Source organism: Nyctereutes procyonoides, unplaced genomic scaffold (genome assembly GCF_905146905.1).
Source record: "Nyctereutes procyonoides isolate TBG_1078 unplaced genomic scaffold, NYPRO_anot_genome, whole genome shotgun sequence".
Lineage (NCBI taxonomy): Eukaryota > Metazoa > Chordata > Mammalia > Carnivora > Canidae > Nyctereutes > Nyctereutes procyonoides.
In genome coordinates, this window is record NW_026575146.1 from 41,525,720 (window position 1) to 41,541,896 (window position 16,177).

General features: G+C 41.1%; 2 pseudogenes; both read left to right on the plus strand.

The window, feature by feature from the left end:
* LOC129500000 (solute carrier family 28 member 3-like) overlaps positions 1 to 16,177 on the plus strand; it is a 97,851-nt pseudogene that overhangs the window by 66,339 nt on the left and 15,335 nt on the right.
* LOC129501074 (U6 spliceosomal RNA) lies at positions 2,143 to 2,242 on the plus strand (annotated as a pseudogene).

Below are 16,177 nucleotides of genomic sequence, written 5' to 3' on the forward strand. Positions count from 1 at the left end.
AAGTGACATCATATTCCCATTTTTTCCACAAGCCTTGAGACTTGGGCATCCATAGCAACTTTTAAGGCATCACTCCTCAGAATGTACCTCACTGCTTCTAGAAATATTGCTTAATTTTTTTAGTATTTTTAATTTATTTTAGAGATAGAGCACACATACGAGCAGTCTGAAATGGTTACATACTGTATGATTCCAAGTATATGACAAAGGAAAAGGCAAAACGGTGGAGACAGTAAAAAGACCAGTGGTTACTGAGAGGGAAGCACATGTGGGCAAAGCACAGAGGATTTGGGGCAGTGAAACTACTCTATATGATACTATTATAGTGGATACATGTCATTATGCATTTGTCCAGATACATAAAATGTGCAACACTGAGAGTCGACCCTAATGTATCAATAGACTTTGGGCACTAATGTGTCACTTTAAGTTCACCAATTACAACAAATGTACCACTCTAGCAGGAGACAGTGATAATGGGGGGAGGCTATGGATGCATGGGAGCAGCTGGTACACGGGAAATTTCTACTTTCCCCTCAATTTTGCTAGGAACCTGAAACTGCTCTTTTAAAAAATGAAGTCTTTTTTTAATTGTTTCACAAAATAATCAAAAACAAAAAATAAGATACTTTACAATTATAAACAAGAATATAAAGAGTGAAGAGGAGCCAACAGATTTGGCATCAATGGTCTTTGGGTGACCTTGGTGGCAGCCATCTCAGTAGAAGTCTGACCACAGTGGGCTGAGTGAATATGATGTGATAGTCACTAAAAGTAAAGTAATAATTTCAAGTGGTTTGGCTGTGAAGGGAAAGAGGGAGAGTAGATGGCCCATAATTATGGGGTCATGAAGATTTTGTTGTGGCTAATGTCATTTTTGGTTTGCTCTAAAGATGGGGATGGGGACAGCCACATGTAGAAGAATGAAACTGGACCAATCTCTTACACCATGCACAAAGATAAACTCAAAATGATCAAAATATCTAAATGTGAGACAAGAATTCATCAAAATACTGGAGGATAACACAGGCAATAGCCTTTTTGAACTTGACCACAGCAACCTCTTGCTAGACACATCTATGAAGGCAAGGGAAACGAAACAATAATGAACTATTGGGACTTCATCAAGATAAAAAGCTTCTGCACAGCAAAAGAAACAGTCAACAGAATTAAAGATGACCTACAGAATGGAAGCAGATATTAGCAAATGACATATCAGATAAAGGGCTAGTATCCAAGATCTATAAAGAACTTATCAAACTCAACACCCAAGAAACAAACAATCCAATCATGAAATGGGCAGAAGACAGAATATATATTTCTCCAAAGAAGGCCTACACATGGCCATTAAGCACATGAGGAAATGCTTCACATCACATGCCATGTGGGAAATCAAATCAAAACCACAGTGAGATACTACTTTACACCAGTGCAAATGGCTAAAATTAACAAGACAAGAAACAACAAATGTTGGAGAGGATGTGGAGAAAGGGGAACCCTCTTCAACTGTTGGTGGGAATGCAAACTGGTACAGCCACTCTGGAAAACAGTGTGGAGGTTCCTCAAGAAGTTAAAAATAAAACTACTCTATGACCCAGTGAATCGCTGGGACACCTGCACCCCATTGTTCTCAACAGCAATGTCTAGAATAGCTGAATTGTGGAAGGAACCATGATATCTTCCAACCGATGAATGTATAAAGAAGATGTGGTATAGATATATACTATGGTATACTACTCAGCCCTCAGAATACCTACCATTTGCTTTGACTTGGATGGAACTGGAGGGTACTATGCTAAGTGAAATCAGTCAATCAGAGAAGGACAATCATCATATGGTTTCACTCATATGTGAATGTAAGAAATAGTGAAAGGGATTATAAGGGAAAGAAAGGAAATTGAGTGGGAAAAATTAGAGTGTGAGACAAATCATGAGAGACTCCTAACTCGGGGAAACAAACAAAGGGTTGCAGAAGGGAAAGTGGGTGGAGGAATGGGGTAATGGGCATCACTGGGTGATGGGCACTAAGGGGGGCACTTGATAGGATGAGCACTGGGTGTTATACTACATGTTGTCAAATTGAATTTAAATTTTAAAAAATGAAAAAAATAAAAATAAAGAAAATAATGATGGGAACGGGAGGTCACTTTGTCAGCACATATACTAAAATTGGAACAACAGAAAATTAACATGGCCTCTGCACAAGGATGACATGCAAATCTGTGAAGTATTCCATACTTTTAACACCAAAAAAAAACCCCTAAATCAATTTAAAAATGGGAAGACATGAACAGACATTTCTTCAAAGAAGACATCCAGATGGCCAGCAGACCCATGAAAAGATATTCAACATCAATCTTCATAAGGGAAATGCAAATCAAAACCATAAGGAGATATTACTGCACACCTGTCAGAATGGCTAAAGTCAAAACAGGAAATGACAAGCGTTGGCAAGAATTAGGACAAAAAGGAACCCTTGTGCCCTGTTGGTAGGAACACAAAGTGGTGCAGCCACTGCAGAAAAGAATATGGAGGTTCCTCAAAACTTTAAAATAGAACTACCTGGTGATCCAGTAACTGCACTACTGGGTATTTATCCAAAGAATACAAAGGGATGCATACACCCCAGTGTTTATTGCAGCATCATCTATAATAGTCAAACTATGGAAACAACCCAAGTGTCCATCAATGTAGATGAATGGATAAAGAAGAGGTGATAAGTGTATCATATATATATATATATATATATATATATGTGTGTGTGTGTGTGTGTGTCACTATATATTTATATGCATAAATATTATTCAGCCATAAAAAAGAATGAAATCTTGTCATTTGCAACAACATGGATGGCTCTAGAGACTATAATGCCAACTGAAAGAAGTCAGTTAGGGAAAGACAAATACCATATTGTCTCACTCATATGTGGAATTTAAGAAACAAAATAAATGAACAAAGAAAAAAAGAGATAAGCCAAAAAAAATAGACTTAATATGGAGATATGGCTACCAGAGGGGAGGTGGGTGGGGGACAAGTGAAATAGGTGAAGGGGATTAAGAGTACACTTATCATGTAGAGAACTATTGAAGACTATATTGTACACCTCAATATAATATAAAACTGCATGTTAATTATATTAAAATTTAAAATCATAAAAAAGTCTGTAGCAATCTAATAGTAAAAATAAACAAAAAATAAATAAAGATAGGAACAGGTTGGGTGGGTGAACAGTTAATGCCAAACATTCCATTGACAGTAACTAACTTGAAATTTCACTGAAAAAAAATAATAATCATGATTATTTAAACCAAATATTTGTCAAACTTTACTGGCTAAGTGAGGTGTTAGGTGGGAATGAAAGAAATTAGGCTCATGCCTACACTTGTCCTCAGCAGCTGCAGCTTGGACTTCACTGGTCGGTTTCTATTATTCTCTACCTTCCTAATTCCTGAGGTCCAGCCCAGAAAATGAAGGTAGTCTAAGTGAAACATATAATGGAGTTTGACATCAAAGGACTGTATGATCCTTGGAATCCTTTCAGATTGGATATACGCTTATGACTTTTTTAAAATTTTTATTTATTTATTTATTTATTTATTTATTTATTCATTTATTTATTTATTTATTTTAGAGAGCAGGTATGGCTAGAGGGAGAGAGAATCCTAAGCATGCTCCACACCCAGCACGGAGTCCAATGCAGGGCTCAGTCTCATAACCCTGACATCATGACCTGAGCCAAAATCAAGAGTCGGACACTTAACCATCTGAGCCAAGGTGCCCCACTTATGACTTATTTCTGAGTTTGCACAGTACAGAGAACCAATGGCTACCTGGGATATGACAGAAAACAGAAGCTGAGATTTGACATTATCCTTTTTAGGACCTGTTCAAAACCGCTCCGCATCTGCAAACTGCCTTGCCACCTGTCTTTGCCACGCTTACAATAGCTGGACCTATTTGAGACATTATTGCAAAATGGAGGGAGGCAGGCAATCCTCTATGCTATCCTGAGAGCAGAATGGGTCATGGATCTTGAAAAGCTCAAATGGTACCTTCAAAGATACCCAGGTATATACTTCACTCCATTCCTTAGAGCAAGGGTTAGTTGAGAAAGGGCACTACTTCCAAACTTTAGCCCATTGAGAGAAGGATGCTAGATCCCAAAGGGATCTTAAATTATTTATTAGCTATTGTCACCACCACCACCAATTCTTCTTCCCCACCACCCACCCAACACCATTTTCAGAAATTTAATGAATCTCTATGTAATCACTGTGGTAAATTCAAACTACAGATGTCCTGGGAACCCAATATCCTGGCCAGTCATCGAATTAAATGCATACATTACCAACTAATTGCTCCAGCCCATGCAAAAGTAGTTAATTCATCTTCTCAATGTCAATCAATAAGCAATTGATTTCTCAAAACCCAATCCATATTAAGTCCATTAAATTCACTCTTATGTTGTTGTATCCTGAAGGTATTCCTAGTCCTTATTGCCCCATGAGGTAAGAGAGGCAAATTATTTTCTTTATTTCTTGGACCAGGAAGATAAAGCTCAGAAAAGTGGCTTACTCAAAGTTAGTCAGCTAGAGAGGAACAAAACTACCTTCACAATTTCAGCTTCTGATTCGTAATCCAGGATTGCCTGGGACTCTGTCTTAACACTCAAGTATTTGTCAAGTTTCTGAATGTCCATTTAAATTTCATTTCAATGTCTAAGTCTCTGAGGAACTTTGTTTTTATGCATCAGAAGATATCTCTGGAGTTGGTGAGAATTGGGATCAAAAGCTCTTGTCACATATGCACCATCGAAAATATTTACCACCTCAGAAACCTGAGCTTACTTCCATCTTTCATTTTACTTTATGGATCTCTGACCCCAGGGGCTCAGAAATTCTCCTGAATGGTCAGAGGCATCAGACTTTGCTAATGTTAATGGGATGGAAGCAATCATCAGGAGGTTGGGAGTCATCTAGCCAAGATAACCAAATGGCTGAAGCCTCTATTTTGAGCTACTTTATTTTATGCGGTGTGAGATTGCTATTTGGGACCACATATATTCCTTGAAATTAAAGAATGGTGAATCCAAACTAAAGTACATGAATGCACCCAATTAAATGTTGCCTTCCTCCATGACCACTGTGAAACTCTATCAGAAACTAAGGATGAAGCATCATCCACCTTTCCTAAATTCAACCATGAAAACTTAGTCTCTACTGAACTGGTATTCCCTTAATATCTTCTAGATCAGTGTTTCCACTGCTCAGTACATGTATTCATACATTAAAGTTTTCATGAAATAAGACTCATCATTACTATGTGTGATATGCTCTGATACATCCTCTTCTTTCTTATTAAAGATGGGTGTCCTACAGTGTTCTTCATAACCCACAGATGGGTCCCCCCGCCCAGGGGTAGAATACTGTTCCAGAGAAGCAACACACAGTCCCACTTCATTTAACTAGTAATTCAACATATGCTGGTCAAGCAGCCTAATGTCCAAGATCCTAGTGGTATTGGGCTCACATCTAATCTCCAGAAAGTTAGCCAGTTGAGGTTTCATCACAAAATATGATCAAGGAAGACAGTAGGAGTGAAGCACAGAGGAATGCCTCTGTCCCTGTCCGAGGAGATGCAAGAAGGTGTTGTAGGAGTGAGGGGCTTGGGCCATGCCCTGAAGCAGGCAGTGGGTGCTGGTACTTGGCATAGCTGCTGCAAGGTGGAGAAGTGAGGGTGTAAACAAGTAGAGGGGAGGTCGCAGCTCAGGGATGAGTCCTTTGTGATTCTGGAGATAAGGAATCTCCTTTAGGGACCAGAAGTGACCTAGAAGTGGTCTCAAATTAGCAATGATTAAATGTGTGAATAAATTCCTTCCTCCAGTGGGAGAAGAAGAGGTCTCCATTTTAGGGGGCATAGAGGAAAGAGGTGAGTGCAGGGAAGCCAGATTTCAGGGCAGGTGTGGAGGGAACCAGGAGGACCCCAGGAGAAGTAGAGGACAGTCGTCATGTGTATGGCCCTGGGGCCCCTCCAAACTCACTCACTGATGGACACCAGACTCCGCAGCAGAAGTGATCAGATGCACATATTGCTCACTCACTACCCACGACCCCCTAACAAAGCTCTGAACAGAAACAAAGGCATGCCAACAATGCCAGAACTTTCTGGAAAGCTATATTAACCTGCTGCTTAATAGCTCTGAAATCCACAAAATCCTTCTTTACATTTCAAGCATCCAGTGAAGTGTGTCAGTCTCCCACTAAAACATACAGTGAGCCAGGACAGGGAATGACCAACTTACTCAAACTTTGTGAGACCAGATGGCTTGAGAGTTTCTAAAATCAGATTTCATAACTGAGGCCTAAAAGCTATCAGAGGCCCTCCTAGTCCAGTGAGAAACATTCTTGTCTCGTGATTTTTTTTCAGCGTCTGGTTAGTTATCCATCTTCCCTGCTCTGTTTCCAGAAGCATGTTTTCTACATTTCTGTAAGCCCTCAGGGCTTGTCATATCCATGCATCAAAGGTCGACCCAAGCCATGGTTGATTGTAGTCTAAAATGAGATCACTATCCCCCTTCTGTCTAGTAGGACATACACCTCATCAATTTGTTCGTTGCTTGTTTAATTTACAGAGCCTCACCTAGCTCAGTATGTCCGTTTGTTTCTTGTTTTCTGCCAGTCTTTTTTCTTTTGTGTTGTTACAGATATCTGGAAAGGAAATATGATACGGTTTGTGATTTTTTTTAAGATTTTATTTATTTATTCATGAGAGACAGAGAGAGAGAGGGAGAGAGACAGAGACAGAGACAGAGAGGCAGAGACACAGGCAGAGGGCGAAGCAGGCTCCATGCAGGGAGCCCAACATGGGACTCGATCCCAGGACTCCAGGATCACCCCCTGGGCCGAAGGTGGCGCTAAACCGCTGACTCACCCAGTCTGCCCCAGTTTGTGATTTTTATAATAAAGACAAGACCATCTTTCGGTACATCTGGGGCATCTTAATACTAGGTAAATAATGAAAGGAGGATAGATGCCAGTATCTTTCTTTAAGAATCCCCCAAATATTAGCTTTCTGTAGAAAGAAAATAAATATTGCTAATTTTTTTGTTCCCCTGAACTTTGGAGAACTCAAAGAAGCAGAGAAGTTAATCAAGAAGCCCTGAATGCTGGGTCTCAACTTGTGTTGCCTATACAGATTGTTTCCCTGTTTGGTTTATGCAGCCAGCAGCTAATTTTTTAGGTCCCCTACTCAAACTCTGTCCTTAAAACTTTTGTTTCCATTGAATTCAGTTCTCATCCTCATTCTGCCAGCCTGTAACCCATGATATGGGCAAGAATCCGGAGACATGAAGCCTTCACACGTGACTCTGAAAGCAAACTCCAGTAGACTTTACTGGCTTTCTGAAAGGTTGACCCAAAAAAAAAAAAACAGTCACCTAATAGGATCCAAAGCCCTTGGCCACCTCCAATCAACATCTCTGCCGGTTTCCATGCCTCCAATCCCACAGTTCTTTGTAGCCCCCTCATCTCCACACCACAAATGAAAGCAGATGATTGTCCATTGCTGCTGCACTCCCTGGGTCTGCATTAGAGTTAATTGGTTCCTTTTACAATGAAATGAGAGCCCCTCAACAGGGGGGAGTTTCATTTAATTCACTTACAAATTGTCAGATTAACAAACCTTGGAAAAAAAAAAAAAACAAACCTTGGGCACACAGGGAAGCCATGTTCTGCCTTTCCATTTTCCAGACAGAGGAAATAATTATAGGTCTCTAGTATTTACAGCACGATGAAGAGGACCAGATCCCTCCTCTTTTAGGGCCCGCTAAGACTGTGCTTTGTGTCTAAGTTATTCTATCATGCCATAATAGTTACATCTCTCCAGAGGCTGGAGAACTCAGACTCGGGATTTGAACCGGGAAATGCAACCCTGAGATCTGGGGGCATGATTCTATCAAGGGATCCTCTGCTCACAACTGCCTTGGCCTCCCAAAGAAGGTGGATCATAGGCCACATGTGAGAAGCTTCCAAGGAAATAGTCATCCTCTGGGTGTTTATGCTGACCTTCACATTCATTTTCTAGTAAGATCTATCTCTTCATCTTTCTGCATAGGTTTACTGGAGGCCTGTCTTTTGGGGAATTGGGTTACAATTTCTTCTTGGGCTCTTAATCCTGAGGACTGATCCTGGATTTATGGCATTTGATTGATTGGGCCAACAAGTTCAGGTAAGTTGGGTTCAAATGAATATCTTTTAGTATCCTCAAGACATGTCAGAAATAGGTTCAGCTTGACACAGCTGGCACCTCTGGGGCGGGATGAAAGGGACAATTGGGATAGGACAGTGATGTCATGGATGATAAGGGGAGAGACAACTGTAATATTGATAATTAAACAGATCAACATATTCTACACAAACAAAAATGTAGGTCAACTAATGCAGATGAATAAATTTCATTTCTGACATGTCTTGAGGATTATATCCAAATTGACACAGCGGGCTCCTTCTTGAGCATCCCAGAGTCATACTGAATGTCACAAACGAAAGGAAATCCATATGTACTTATAGCTCAAAAATATACTTCCATGCCATCTACTGGAGTGGGGAAAGCTATGAGGATAGTCCTTCCACAACTCACCAGCAAGTTTGCTGGCTCCTCCTTGGTGGACTGTAACCACCAATTCCATGGTTGTAATGATTGTCCGCTCTTCCTTTCTTTAAATCAGACCTTCTTGGATATATTAACACTGGTGCTGAATTTGTCTTCGGTACACCTATACAGACCACTTACTTGCATTTAAGGTAAAGCCAAATCCCTTTTCAAAGTAGTTACTTCCTTTTCAGTACCTTCTGGATCTTTGTAGACGTTCTGATAAAACTTGACCAGAAACCAGATACACACCCAACATGTCCTAGGTGGATACCACAGCACTAACTTTTTCCACTTACCTGATTTTATCTGAAGTCCATAGATTACAAACGTTTTTGCTTTGTGACTATAGCACTGAGAGAAAGATCTAGAGGAAGTCAGAAATATACAAATACTTTTGAGGGGGCTCCTAGCATTGCCTGAGATACTACTGAAAAAGACATACGGGGTAATAGTATCTGTGACATCAGGGAAAGGAACATTTGGTACCCGGCCATGATCAGGCACATGGCCACCGATGGCTTCTAGGCCCAGGATCAGTGACAGCTCTGTGCTCAGAAACCCCCTCAGCCTCCCAAAAGGAGGCAGCTACCCACCACATTGACCTCTGTTCTTTTAGAGCCATTTCCATGCTAAACCTTTTGTGTCTTCCCTTCAGCACAGCATACCTGGAGGCTGGCCCTTCTCCCAACCAAAGGAGGGACATTCTCCAGGGGAAAGGCACCCTGGCCTCCCTGCACTCCTACAAGCCCAGGAAGCACAGTTTCCCCTGTCAAGACCCTACAAATACTTGCTGAGTCCCAAGGGTAAATCTGGCTTTTCCAAAGCGTTCTTTGCAGTGTTATTATTTCTATACTTCTAAATTGTTTTCTCACTTAGGGATTCTGAGTTTACCTCCAAACTACCCAGCTTCAGTTAGGCCAGATTTTATGCTGAATCTTTCTTTTTAATTGTTGATTTTTTTTAAGCTGCTGATTTGATGCTTTGGTACCAATATGACTAAGCCGTCTCCAAAAGGCCAAAGGTTTAGAAACATGCTGCTATCAAGAATTTCCCAGAAGTAGGAAAAAGAAAAGTCACAGGGAAAGCCTAATTTGCTACTCTTTAAACTTTTCCTGCCCACCCACCCACCCACCACCTCCCTCTTCCCCTCTTCAGCAGTGGCCTCCATCCTTTCTGCCAAAGCAGAATCCCTGAGGGAACATTCAAGATATAAGCCCTTTTAATTCGCCGAAGCTTTCAGGAAGGTTCTGCTTGTCCATTAAAGCCAATAAAAGCACATAAGTGACTGAGCTCTGAGTAATGGCACAAAATGTCTTTTAATATATATTATTAATAGATATTTCTAAATTAGATCCTGTACGAATTGTCCTTGGTCATTCTATGTGTCTGGTGGCAGCTTGTCCCTGGCCATTTAGCTGGAAAACAGAGGGGAAGGGGTACATGGGGCAGGAGTGCGGAGGGACCCAGCCCACAGCTCTTTGTGTTCTCTACAGGGTAGAAACCATTCACTGTGAAAACAAGCTGCATTGAAGGCACCAAAAACATCAGGGAAATAGGATCCAAAAAAAGACAATTGTGGTATCACAGAAGTAAACTAGCTTCCAAAGTTCATTTTTTTAGAGATTAAAAAAAATCAATAAATAAGATAATTTTTTAAGAGCTAAACTAATGAGTGCTTACTAATGGAAGGCAGTGTGTGTAAGCACCTATCATGCTGTATCTGATCGCTGTATCCTTTATAAATAAGGATCTGAGAGGCTACTCCCACTCAATTTTGACCAGAATATTCTGCTAATGAAGATGTTTAATGTCAGAACTTTAAGAATATCTGCCAGTGGCCTTCAGTTTCTTGATCTACTTATTACAAATCCTCCCAAAATGCATTCCTTCTCTGAGTAACTACAGTAAGAAAAGCTCATCTTCTCAGAGAAACCAAAAAAAAAAGTCAAGTTTCCTATGAAATATATTCAAACTTATCCAGAGCAAATTCAGATAATAGATTATAGATAGGGAAACTGCCTGATTAAGTGTCATTAATCAAAGAAGAGTTTCCAGTATTTTGATGATGTTTCAGCAGGGCAAAGGAAGCAGGAGAGAGGCTTGATCTGAAACGTACTAATACTACCAAGGCCAACATCAACCCATGATTGCTTTCATCTCACCCCAGGTCCTGCCCATTGTGGTTTTCCTCAGCACTGTAAAGCCCATGCTCTACTACCTTGGATTGATGCAGTGGATCATTAGAAAGGTACTGGGACTTGAAGAGATTGGGTGACATAATAGGTGTACAGCTGGTTATCTGGGGGACAAAGTCTTAAATGCCTTTTATCTAGGCTTTCCCAACATGCTTTTATGTTCATACCAAGATCCTCCACTGCCTCCTCTTCCACCCCAAGTTATTAGAGCCAAGCCAAAAAATCCATATAGCCATAGAGCATGTAGCCATAGAGCAAATTTTATCTCCGGGACTTTTAACGGGGTTTGACCTGCTGGCTATCTTCAGGAAACCTTAGTAATTACTTCTTTGACCAAAGTATTGACTCCAGCAGAGCAGACATCTGTGGGGAGAACAGCACCCTTCCTTCATCCTGGCTGTGTTTCCCTGTGCCTTACACGGAGTCCTGGCTTTCCCTCAGGATGTTGCAAAAGTGGAGACACCTGCTCTAGTTGTTGTTAAAAGATCAAAGCAAGAAGGGGAAGCTGCTTTGTGTTTCTGAGTGAGTTTGATAAGCACACACAATTTAAAAAAAAGAAAAAAAGGTCTGAAAAGTTAAACCTGCCACCTCAGCATCTGTCAGTTCTACTAGACTTGTATTAAATCAGAACCTGAGGAAATGTGTAAGTTAGTGCAAATGCACACACAAACCAGGCGGTGCATACAGAGATTGGGCACAGCCATAGCCCTCCCTTGATCCTTGTAAATACATAAATGAGAGGGAAGGAGTGACAAAGGGGAAGGAGAGAGAGGGAGTCAGAAAGGCAGAGAGAAAGAATAGCAGCTGAATTCAGAATTTCAGCAACAGTGTAATTTTCTTTTTTTTTAAGATTTATTTTTATTTATTTATGATAGACACAGAGAGAAAGAGAGAGAGAGGCAGAGACACAGGCAGAGGGAGAAGCAGGCTCCATGCTGGAAGCCCGACACGGGACTCGATCCCAGGACTCCAGGATTGAGCCCTGGGCCAAAGGCAGGCACAAAACCCCTGAGCCACGCAGGGATCCTCAACACTGTAATTTTCTGATTGTTGACTTGAACATTCAGCAGTACTGGGCTCATGTCTAAGCAGAAAGGAAGGACAGAATGCAACAGGATGTCCCCATTCTGAAGCGGGCACCACAGTCTCTAGCTGGAAGGGCTAGTGTAGAAGTGGGACCATAAACCATGTTCATTTGAGAGTTTAGCACAAAAGGCCAAACCTCAACTACATCCCACTACTTACTAGCTGGGTGATCTTAGACAAAACAACTAACATGTTCTGTGCCTTGGATTTCTTTGCTATAAAATGGCTCTGATTACAGGACCTCTCACAAAGGGTGGTTGTGATCATTAAATTCATTACCTGAATCAAGAGCTTAAAACAATGCTTGGAATGCAGCAAAGCTTGTCATGACTGTTAGCAATTATAATAATTTATTACTCTTATACAACGTTTTGATAGACAATTGTTTGTATAATGAAAGTATGAATTCAGAGGATATACAGTGACTCAGCCCTACCATTCACATAGGAGGATTTGATGGGTCCACTTTGTAGGCTAAATAACATACGCTCACATTATGCACCATCGCTGGCCTGCCAACAATTATTGAAAGCATTTTCCTTGAAAGATTTTCATCCCTACTTTGAAGTGTCACATATACAAACAGATCTTCACTGACTTTGCTCCTTTTCCGCTTTTAGGTTGGATGGGTAATGTTAGTTACTATGGGATCATCTCCTATTGAATCTGTAGTGGCTGCTGGCAATATATTCGTTGGACAGTAAGCTGTAATCTCTAAAAACAAAACAAAATTCCTGTTTGAAATGGATAATCTTCCTAGAATGTACAATTAAAAATATAACAGCATTATTGGTTTTTTTTGTGTTGGGGAGGGGTGTCAAAATAAGGAACCCCCACCACTGACAATGTCCAGATTCCATAGAGAGAGAAAGGATGCATGAGAGAGATCCCTCCCAAGTGTCCCAGTGCCCTAGTGTCACTTTTGGGTTCTTGAAAGTTTATGGAGAGGAGGCAAGATGCAATCATTTTATCTAAGTGCCATATAGATTCTGTACAGATCCTCAACCAATCTTTTCTGAGTTGATTGAATTATTAGGTCTCAGACCTACCCTTCAGAAGCTACCAGGTCACCCTCTCAAATGAAGTTCACCACTTATCTTGAAACTGCACAGATGTAACAGGCAGCCTCACTTTCTGTGGTATAATGCTTGTGGTAAGGAAAAAGACCAGAAAGACTTTTCACCAACAAACCTGTGGCTGTATAAATAGTTGCACTTATTCTCAATGTGTCTGAACTGGCCAACAGTCTGTCTTAAATGGGCATGAAGGAAAATGCTGATGAGCAAAAGCATTTTCATCTTTCTGATCCATCACATGGGTAAGTGCTTGGCCTGAAAGCCATTTAAGCAAGGAAATATGATGCCAAGGCGTGTCATTCAAAAGAGTAGCATTCCTATGGGGTGGATAAATAAGAAATGGTAACCATCCTCATCACTCAGAATATGTAGCTTCAGGCAAAACAGAATCACACACCCAGGAAAGAACATGTGAATGTTTGCCAGCACAGCGGCCCAAGGTAATCAGATCTGAAGCAAAATTCAAGTCACCAAGAGAAACACATAGCTCCAAATCCAAGGCTTACGACTGCTCCAGGCAGGCTGAGTCTTACTGGTAAGCCCGGCTGCTAGCCTGGAGGATAGTCTTTAGGGATGAGCCCATACTTCCTTCCCTAGGAGTTGAAATTATTATACTTATCATCATAAAATCTCTCAGGACTAATTATTAGAACACCATCTTGACTTGATTACTCCTACCCGCAGGGTAAGAGGGCTCATGTACTGAGTTTCTAGTTAATCCATGAAGTGAAGCTCAACATATTCCATCCTATAGAACAATAACAAATAATGAAGGGAAAACTGTAAAATTGCACACATGCTTCTGTGGTGCTCAACTGAATACTTACTATGCTAAAAGTACAGCTCTTATTTATGTAGAGCCCCACGTCCCAGGCCACCAGTCCTCCTTAATGGGATTCAAGCCCTTACAAATACACTCTCTCTAATTCATTTCCACCTAAGGGGAAGAAATGGGTGTCTGATTCCCAAATAGAAAAGCACCCGTGGGCACTTGTCCTTGTTATTGCTGGTATGTTTTTAGGCATCTCTATTTCCCTCTGGTGTAAGCAAAGAAGTTTATGGTCTGTCAGGATGAAGCTGGAAGATGTGAAGTCACCAGTTCACAAGGCTAGGGCTTGGTTACTTGGGGAATAGTGTTCCAACCTTAGAAAAGTGTACCTGGCCAGCAGACTCTGATTTTAGGTTAGTAGAGACCTTATATGAATTGGCCTTGTACACTCTGCAAACATTACACGACTCAATATGCACACTGACGTAGAGTTCAAGGATCCAGACATCAATGGTGTGAGTTCCCAAATGAATATGCATCAGAACCACAACTGAAGGCTTGTTCAAACATGATTGCTGGTCCCATTCACAGAGTTTCTGAATCAGTAAGTCTGAGAATTTGCACATCTAGCAAGTTCCCAGGTAATGCTGAGCTGTCTGTGATCCACACTTAGAAATACTGCTTTACATCTGACTCTTGGTTTTGGCTTAGGTCGTGATCTCAAGATGTTAGGACTGAGCCCCAAGTCAGGCTCTGGGCTTTTGTGGAGTCTGTTTGAGATTCTCTCTCCCTCTCCACCTCCCACTTGTGCTTTCTCTCTCTCTTTTTCTGGAATAAATAAATGAATCCTTAAAAAAAAAAAAGAAAGAAAGAAATACTGCTTTAGAAAATAGAATCAGGGGCACCTGGGTGGCTCAATCAGTTGGGTCCAACTGTTGATTTCAGCTCAGGTCTTTGTCTCAGGGTCATGAGTTTGAGCCCCAGACTGGGCTCCATTTAAAAATAAAAGAGAGAAAAAAATAAAATAAAAGAGAGTATCTTTAGTAGATTGGCACATCCTCTTATGATTTAAAAGAGAGCATTGAAACTTGGCCTTGCTTTGTTTCTAGACAGAGTCTCCACTGCTGGTCCGACCATACTCACCACACATCACCAAGTCTGAACTCCACACAATTGTGACAGCTGGGTTCTCTACCATTGCGGGAAGCTTCTTAGGTGCATACACTTCTTATGAGGTAAGAATGTTTCAAGGTAAATTTTGAAAAATTCAACCTCTTTCTTTGCTACTCTTATCTCTGTCTTTGCTTGATCACTGCTGTTGGATTAGGAGGCCAAAGAGTGTCCTTTTGCTGTATAGTTGGCCATTCTTCCTCTGGCCTTGGAAAGGAGTGACCCTGAGGACATTTGTGGCTTCACTTTCAAAATCTGCTACCTAAATATGAATTACATTCAACTGTGGCAGAATGAAATCACATATTGAGGTGATTTTGGCCAAAATTCTAACAATGTAAAATAATAACAAAAACCATTATTACTGTCACTAGTAAAGGCAGTCTAGACTGGGGGTCAGCAAAGTGTGGCTTATGGGCCAAGCTAGATTGCTCCTTTTTTTTTTTTTTTTTTTTTTGGTAACTAAAGTTTTACTGAAAACCAGCTGCTTCTATTCATTCTTCTAAGTAGCTTTCATGCTACAGAGTTGAGTAGTTGTGGCCTGAAAAAGCAAAAAATGTTTACTCTCTGGCCCTTCACAGAGAAAGTTTTATGACCAGTGGCTTAGAGCAGTGGTTCTCAAACCTTACTGCACATTAGAATCATCCAGGAACATTTAAAAACCCCGATGTCCAGGCCCATGCCACAGAGTAATTAAACCAGAAGCTCTTGGGGTGAGACCCAGGCATCAATGATTTTTTAAAGTACTCCTCCTGTACATTCTTATGTGCAACCCAGTTAGAGAGCTGCTGGTGTGTGGCACAGGGCCGCAGAGCATTATAACCGAGCTTGTGCCCCAAGCACAGAGTTTATAAGCCCCAGAGAGAGGCAGCCCCCAGTGCAGACATGGAAAAATGAAGAGGTGTGGCCCCAGGTGAGTAGGAGCTCTTACTAGAGAGGGGAGTTTCATCCATCCACATCATCCAGTCCTCGGAGAGCAACCAATAGGAAGAGGGAAGAGCAAAAGTGGAAGAGGGGGCGCCTGGGAGGCTCAGCCAGTTAAACATCTGCCCTTCACCCCAGGTCATGATCTCAGAGTCCTGGGATGGAGCCCGCATCCAACTCCCTGATCTACAAAGAGCCTGCTTCTCCCTCTCCCTCCACCTGCTTGTACTCTCTGTCCTTCCCTCTGCCAAATAAATAAATAAATAAATAAATAAATAAATAAATAAATAAGGGGAGGAGCTGAA